The sequence below is a fragment of the Hipposideros armiger genome, unplaced genomic scaffold (genome assembly GCF_001890085.2).
Source record: "Hipposideros armiger isolate ML-2016 unplaced genomic scaffold, ASM189008v1 scaffold_59, whole genome shotgun sequence".
Taxonomy (NCBI): Eukaryota; Metazoa; Chordata; class Mammalia; order Chiroptera; family Hipposideridae; genus Hipposideros; species Hipposideros armiger.
In genome coordinates this window covers 3,275,791-3,284,318 of record NW_017731409.1, presented here as the reverse complement: position 1 = coordinate 3,284,318, position 8,528 = coordinate 3,275,791, and the positions used below count along the sequence as shown (strand labels likewise).

The 8,528-nt window shown below is 40.4% G+C and overlaps 1 pseudogene; it reads right to left on the bottom strand.

Annotated features, from left to right (window-relative positions):
• The window catches only part of LOC109382047 (CWF19-like protein 2), a 63,759-nt pseudogene extending 55,838 nt beyond the window's left edge, over positions 1-7,921 (bottom strand).
• Between the last annotated feature and the right edge of the window lie 607 nt (positions 7,922-8,528).

The window sequence follows — 8,528 nt, the reverse complement described above, 5'->3', positions numbered from 1 at the left end:
AGAGAGAGAGAGAGAGAGAGAGAGAGAGAGAGAGAGATTAATAGGGGTTAATCCTGGAATGTTCTTTTATTTAGAAAATTCTCTGCTTTTCACAACCTTTCTATTTTCCTTCTCATTCAAATATTTCACAAAATTCTTCTCTGCATCTGGCATTTCCAAGCAGTGGAGTATTTCTCTCGGGCCCGGGGTGGGGGAGGTGCTGGGATTTACTGTGCTTTTCCCTGGGAGTGATCTGATTTCAAGAGGTTAAAAAAGAAAAAGTATTTTTTACATTAAATATTAAAATTTTGACATTCATATTTAGCAGAAAAAAATAGTTAATAAATACATTAAAAAGATGTTCAATATCACTTGAATGCATTTATTTAACTCATAGAGTGATTATTATGTGTCAGGCACTATTCTAAACACCAGTCACTATTCTAAATCTTTACAAATATTAACTCAAATCCAATAATAATCTTATTTAGCAGGTACTATTATTAATATTTTTCCCATTTTCAAAGGGAACAATGAAACTGAGTCACAGAGAAGTAAGTTGCTAAGGTCATACGGTTAGTCAGCAGCACAGCCAGGCAATTGGTGCTAGATCCATGCTTTTGGACACTATGCCATGCAGTCTTGCTAGAGAAATGCAAATTCAAACAAGATACCACTTTCCATCCAATAGATTGGCAAAACAAATTTAAATATTGGTATCAAATGCTGGTGAGGATATAGGAAATGAACACTCAAATATTGTTACACCTTTTTAGAAGGCAATATGGCAGCTTTCACTAAAATGTATAGTACACAGGGAGTTCCAGTCAAAATGGCAAAGTAGGTAAATGCTGTGCTTGCTTCCTCTATGACCACATCATAATTACAACTTAACTACAGGTCAACCATCATTGAAAACAACCTGAATTCTAGCTGAACAGGAGTCCTACAACTAAGGATATACAGAAGAAGCGACGTCAAGGCTGGTAGGAGGGGTGGAGACACAAAACAGGTCTGGTCCCACACCCATGTGTGGGGATTAAAACTCAGGAGGGATATCTCAGCTGCAGAGGTCTACCCTGCAGAGCAAGAGCCCAAATCCCACACCAGGCTTCCCAGCCCTGGGTTCCAGCAATGGAGAGAGAAGTCCCCACAACATCTAACTGTGAAAACTAGCAGAGATTGTGGCTGAGTGAGACAGAGGGCAGCTGGAGCCCCAAGAATTCCTCTTAAAGGTCCTCTTCATGGATTTACTTGCTGATGGACTCACTTGCTGAGCTCCAGGGCTGGGGCAGAAGCTTGAAAGGTACCAGAGACATACGGGGAGGAATTGGTTTGTGTGGCTTAGGATGAGGGCTGAAGGGGCAGCTTTCTCCCAGGTAGAAGTGATAGCAGAATACATTGTTCCTTTGTTGAGCCTTCCCCCACCCATCCAGCATGAAGACACAGCGTGGCCACCATATGTGAGTTTCCATCAACCTGGCTAACATTATTCAACCTACCCTGGTGATTCCCTGAGACCCCACCCCACCCAATGTGTGGGCCCACCCAAGCCACTTTTCCATACAAATATGTCTTGGCTCATGCTGTGAAATTTCCTAAATATCTCAAAGATTCCCAAACACCAAATAAGCAGCACCTGGCCTCAGAATGCCCCATACCTCTTGCTAGGCAACTCCAAGCCCATCTGTAGTGGCAGCCAGTATCAGTTCACAGATTAGCCTCTCCCAGGCACCTCCAAGCCAAGCACAAGTGGAAGCCATCTGCAGATCACTCTATAACTCATACCAAGAGGCCCTGGGGAGGGCATAGGCAGCAGCTGATCTTGGCCTGCAACAGAGCCCCTCCTAAGAGGTCCCAGAACCAACACACCTCGTGGTCAGTTTCAGACCACACCAGAGCATCAACCAACCACTTCCACAAAAGACACATCGAAAGGGCAGACTGGACAGGCACCAGACCACCACTGAAGTGAATCTTGCTCCATAAGGTCAGTCCCTGAACAATAGCTCCTCTGTTGTAGTCATAGACAGTCCTCACAACCAATCAGTCTGAAAATCAATCCCTCCAACTGATGTGCGAATAGCAACCAAGGCTCAGTTACAACAGAAGGCCACACACAACCCACACAAAAGGCATACTTGGAGCACCTGGCTCAGGTGACCAATGAGACTGTGCCACTGGGCCCACAGGATACCTACTACACAAAGCCACTCTACTAAGACAGGGAGACATAGCAGCTCTACCTAATACATAGAAACAAACACAGGGAAGCATCCAAAATGGGAGACAAACATGTCCTAAATGAAAGAACAGAACAAAGCTCCAGAAAAAGAACTAAACAAAATGGAGACAAGCAATCTACCAGGTGCAGAGCTCAAAATACTGGCTATAAAGATGCTCAATGATTTCAGTGAAAACTTCAACAAAGGGATAGAAAACATAAAAAGAACCAGTCAGAAATGAAGACTACAATAACTGAAATAAGGAATACATTAGAAGGAATCAACAGTTGATTAGATGAAGCAGAGGATTGAATCAGAGATAAGGTAGCAGAAAACACCCAATCAGAACAGAAAAAAGAAACAAGAATCCAAAAAAATGAAGACAGTTTAAGGGGCCTCTGGGACAACATCAAGCATACCAACATCTACATCATAGAGGTACCACAAGGAGAAGAGACAGAGTGAAAAACTGAAAACCTATTTGAAGAAATAATGACAGAAAACTTCCCTAACCTGGCAAAGGAAATAGACATACAAGCCCAGGAAGCACAGAGTATCAAACAAGATGAACCCAAAGAGGTCCACACCAAGACACACCATAATTAAAATGACAAAAGCTAAAGACAAAGAGAAACTCTTAAACACATCAAGAGAAAAGTAGTTAGTTACCTACAAGGGAGCTCCCATAAGACTATCAGCTGATTCCTCAACAGAAACTGCAAGCCAGAAGGGGTTGGCAAAAATATTCAAAGTGATGAAAAGCAAGGGCCTATGACCAAGACTAATCTACCCAGCAAAGCTATCATTTAGAATCGAAGGACAGGTAAAGAGCTTTCCAGACAAGAAAAAGCTAAAGAAGTTCATCATCACCAAACCAGTATTACAAGAAATGTTAAAGGGACTTCTTTAAGAATAAGGGGGGGAGGGCCGGCCGAGTGGCTCAGTTGGTTAAGAGCTCACTCAAGAGTTTGAGCTCTGAGCAACAGCGGTTCGAGTCCAGCCCGAGCTGAGCAGCCGCTGAGCTGCCAACAGGTAGCAGGATGGCTCAGCTTAAAAAAAAAAAAAAAGAATAAGGGGGGGAAAAAGATTAAAAATATAATAATAAAATGGCAATAACTACATATCTATTAGCAATTAATTTAAATGTAAATGGATTAAATGCTCCAATCAAAAGACATAGAGCGGCTGAATGGAGACGAAAACAAGATGCATACATACAAATATATAATGAAATATTATTCAGTCATAAAAAAGAACAAAATCTTATCATCTGTAACAAAATGGAAGGACCTAGAGTGTATTATGCTGAGTGGAGTAAGTCAGACAGAGAAAGACAAATGCCATACGATTTTACTTATACTCATATGTGGAATCTAAAGAACAAAATAAGTGAACAAACAAACTCAGATAGAGAGAGCATTTTGATGGTTGCTGGATGAGGGGTGGTGGGATGTGCCAAAGGGGAAGGTGATTAAAAGGTAAAAATTTGTAATTACAAGATAGCCATGGGGATGCAGAGTACAGCTTGGGGAATATAGTCAATAGTATCATAATAACTATGTATGGTGTCAGATAGTTACTGGATTGATCGGAGTGATCACTTCATAAGTTATATAAATGTCTAATCACTTGTTGTAGACCTGAAACTAATATAATACTGTATGTCAGCTGCAATTAAAAAAATTTTTTTTAAATCTTTTTTAAAAAGTGGTTAAAAAATAATAATAAAATAAAATTTTCAGTATACAAAACCCTCTACATAACATTCCACTTTGAGGACTCTGGCCTACAGAAATAAAAGCATCATTATATAAAGCTGTACATGAAATTGCAGACGTGTTTGTGGTGATGACAAAACTGGAAATAGCACAAATATCTATCACAGGAGCTATGGCTGAATAAATTATGCTGGCTGTAAGCTAACTTGAATGGCCAGCAGCCAGTGTGAGCTGCCGTGAGCGGCCATCCAATGGCCAGCGACTGATCTGCCTCATCCAGAAAAAGCGCAATGATAATACCAACATGGGCCAGTGAAGCGACGTCCTCCACAACTAGACTGAAGAACAAAAGGATAGCAACTTGTCTGTTCCCCTTCCCCGATTCCCCAACGCTGTTCCCTCCCCCAATTCCCCAATAAAATCTTTATAAAAAAATTATAAATGTAAATGTATTAAGTAGCCTAGAAAATATGTTTTAGATCTTCAGCTCCACATAGAAAATTATATAAATAATATAGCTTCTCAAATCAGATGTGAAAGACTCAGATTTATATTTATGGACACTTCTTATGTACAGGCATGGTAATTTATATTTCTCAACAATTACAGAATAAACATTAATTTTCTTTAATGGGCATTTCTGGCAATAGAAAGCAGAAGAAATAGTTTGCTTAGTCTTTGTCTAATAATACAACTAGGCAGTGGAGAGTAATATTATTTTTAAAAATCTGTGTATGACCTAAAACCTCTGTTTCTATTCATTCAGTTTCACACCCAAATGGAGAGAGAATCCACATTTAGGAGGGTAATGGAGGGGCTGTTAGCATTGAAAGGTTTAAAAATGCTTTCTTCTTTGATAAAGAGGATTAGACAGGCATTTCTTGGACCTTACATCCTTCTCTCTATGTTCTACACTCCAAGGCTCAAAGAGGTAAAGTCGAAATCTAAAACAGTGGCTGAAAATATTGATGAGGGTGTGGGGACAACAATAAGGAGACTGCAGTGTCATCTGATTTCTGGTTGTGTGAACCATAGGTCCTTCCTGGGCTGGTGAAATTTAAAGTGCTGCTGCCATCTTCAGGAGCTCCCCATTGTCACATTTGAGTCAAGTTACAAGTAAGTTGGATATGGCCTCAAACCCTGTCCAGGAGTTTTGAATTGCAGCTAGAAAATAAGACACCCCAGGGGACCACTAAAACAAAGTCAGTTTCTCACAAAAGCTTAAGGCAATTACCTAGTAAAGCAGCTCATAGTGTGTATGTTTAATGTTAGGAAATGCTAAGTTTCTCCCTTTGAGAGGCAATGTGAATTAAGATTTACGGTCCAAAAATGGCTGTGACTGAGAAGCCAAGGCTTCAAAACACAGGGGTGAGGGTCAGCATTTTGGGTGTACTGAGTAGCTCTGAAGCCCACTGAGTCAGTCACCCAGAGGACCACCTGCTCAATTTCCATATGCTCAGTTAAACTCCAACATAGGTTTAGAGAACATTGGGTCAAAAGTAACCTGTGGGCTTCCATTTTTACCTGGTTTGTTGAGTGGTTTGTTCACTAATTCTGAGCCTGTCTTTCTTCTCTGATTGCTTGAGTTATGGATACTTGATAAGAAAGGCCAAATTGCCTCACAGTACTCTCAGCTTGAAGCTCCACTTTTTTTCCCCCAGAAATAATTTAACTTCACCACATTGTGAAGGAAATTAATTAAGCCCTAAAATGAAAACAGGTCCTTTACATTATCTAACAATCTTCATGATTGTTAGAGGTGTCTGCAAATGGTCTGGAAAGTCCATGAGGACATCAGTATCCCAGGTGGTTCTCAGGGGAACAGTGGTCCAATCTTCAAGCCATGACACCGCAATATTGTCTACAAATGACCAGCTGAGACACTGAAATTTCCCTGTAGCTCACTTTACACTGTTTCCTTATATTTACTCATCATTTTAAGCAATATTATGTTCTCACAGCAAGATAGAATGTACTTTGTAGAGTCCATTTTTGCTCTTGGCTCACATTATTAAAAGAAAAGAGTAAATCCCTTTCAATTCACTTTTAGAAAAATTCACATTGTTTTAGGAGATATCCAATTTCCCTTTCACTATAAATCTAGCAATTAAAAAATGTATGTTGCAAGAAAGGATTACAATATATAGCTAGGGCCATAATGGATGTTATGTCATAGACATGACACTTTAGAAACTGCCTGTATTTGGAAGACTGTCCATGTCTTCTGAAATTTTGCCTTGGAGTTTTTCATTTCTTTGGCAAATACTTTCTAAGGGCCTATTAATATGCTAGGTATCCTGATAGGCACTTTTCATATGTTATCTCTTTATTCTTACAATGATTCTGTGAAGATCATACACTTCCATTTAGCAGATGAGGAAATGGAGGTACAGATAGTTTAAGTAACTTGCCTGTGGTGGCAAAGAATTAGAACCCAAGCGTGTCATACTCTTACGTCTACAACACTTGCACCATAGTGTCACCAAAGCCGAGGACATTCTGAGCTCTTCCCTGCCTACTACAATTATGAAACAGTCATTCAATGAACCTGAGACTCTTTGCTACATTCAAGGCATTGTGAATTTTATTCATAGAGCAGTAAGAGAAGAGAAAATAAGTCAGGCCTAAAATTAGACTATAAAACAAGTAAAAGTTATAAAAATGGAAAGTATGACTCAAAGCATATTGAGCTATTTGTGCTCACTGCCACTGGGGGCATGGCTGACTTACAAACAGAACAAGTGAACAGATTATACACCAGAGAAATTCCATAACCTTAAGATAATTTTGAGCCCATCCATAATGCCACATAAAATATATATATAGGTAAAAGCCTAAGACATACTAAAATGCACCTAACCACAATTTCGCAGCTAAGCCAAATGGATTACAATTTTTACTTCTACTTCACTGCCTACCCCTATTACATGTGACCACTCAAGCCTCGAAATGACAAAACAAATGATCCCTTCAAAATTTATGCCATCTTGTTTTATGTGTAACGTGGTTACTATTTCTGGATTTCAGAGTCTATAGCCTTAATTCAATGTTAGGGCAAGTCTGGCTATGTTCAATTTCACTGCACTCGCTGCTCTGTCTGTTCTTTGTTCAGAGCTCTAAATGGTCCCAGACTCAGGGGTTGAAGAGTGAAGCCACCATCTCAGCCCTCAGAAACCTCTGGTGCCATGACACAGCTGCTTACAGCTTAATGAGCCCCTGTTTAGTGTGCTGCTAAATGAGGTAGCAAAGAGCGGACCATCACAAACGGCATCAGCCTTTCACTTGAGGACAGGAGCTCTTCTCCTCACTAACTAGACTTCACCTTTGGTACCCCCCAGACTTTCACATTTGGGTAAACTGGGAACCCTTTCAGGAGCAGACCTGACTCTGCCTGCTGATCTGATTTTCTGCTCCAATGGTCATCATTAATATTAATACTAAATTGAAAGGAAAGACATTGGGGTCCTCAGGCAGAAAGCCAGCCCAAAAGACGAATCAGCTGGAATGGATGGGCCACACTTAGTATTAATCATGATGAAAACTTTACATTGTTTAAGTGCTTTTTGAGGAGCTCAGACAAATGCTACCTAAAAGCAGTGAAATCACTAGTCCTGTAATGACATTACATGTACTAAAAATGAAAAGTTGAGAAAATCATTTGGATTTCTGTCTAGGGATGTACTCCACACTCAAGGAGACCATCTACTCCAGAACTGCTAGGGACCTTTGGCCGAGCCCCTTGAGGGAGGCTACTCCAGACATAATGAGTGTTCAAATTTTCCTATCACCTTAACCTCAACATGTCTAGAATTTCATGTGTGACATCCCCAACCTTCTCTTAAGCTCACTTGATACCTCAACTACCCCAGTGTCTCCAGCTTCAATCCCCACGATCTCACCCACCCCTCCCTTGGCCCCAACAGTCAAGGTCATCAGGTCTTCCTTAGTGAGGTTCATTTCAGCATTCTTCCTTCGGCCTTTCCCCTTGATCATTCTCATTGTTGCACTTCTGGTCCTATTCTAACTTGACCCTGAAGTGTAGTAGAACAAGCCACCCCAAAATATGCAATTTTGGCATATTAATTATTTTGAGCTGTAGGCACTTAAAAACAGCAAATGCTTTCTTCGAACTCCTCTAATCCATCAAAAGAAAGACCCGAAAAGAAACTCACTTGCCATAAATCCTCCCCCCTCCTCCCAGGGAGTTTCATCAACCAGGGAAAATGGATTCTTATTACAGAAAAAGAGACTAGAAGTTGACACTACACCCAGACTCCTTGTCATAACCTATCATACCTCCCATCTGTTCTTCTAAGGGCTCATTCATCTTTCCTAAAAACAATTTACTCTCCCCTAAGAGGCCTATATCCCTCTCCCCTTTCCCTATTTAAGCCTGAATTTTATGCCACCTCAGGGATTTACTTGTTTTTCCCTGGATATCTCTCATATCTGTACACATATGTGTTAATAAACTTCTCTTTGTTTTTCTCTTATTAATCTGTCTTTACTACAGAGATCTCAGCTAAGAACTCCCAAGAGTAGAAGAAAGATTATTTTCCTCCCCTACAATCCCTAACCGGTCTCCTGGCCTTGAAGCATCCTTCAC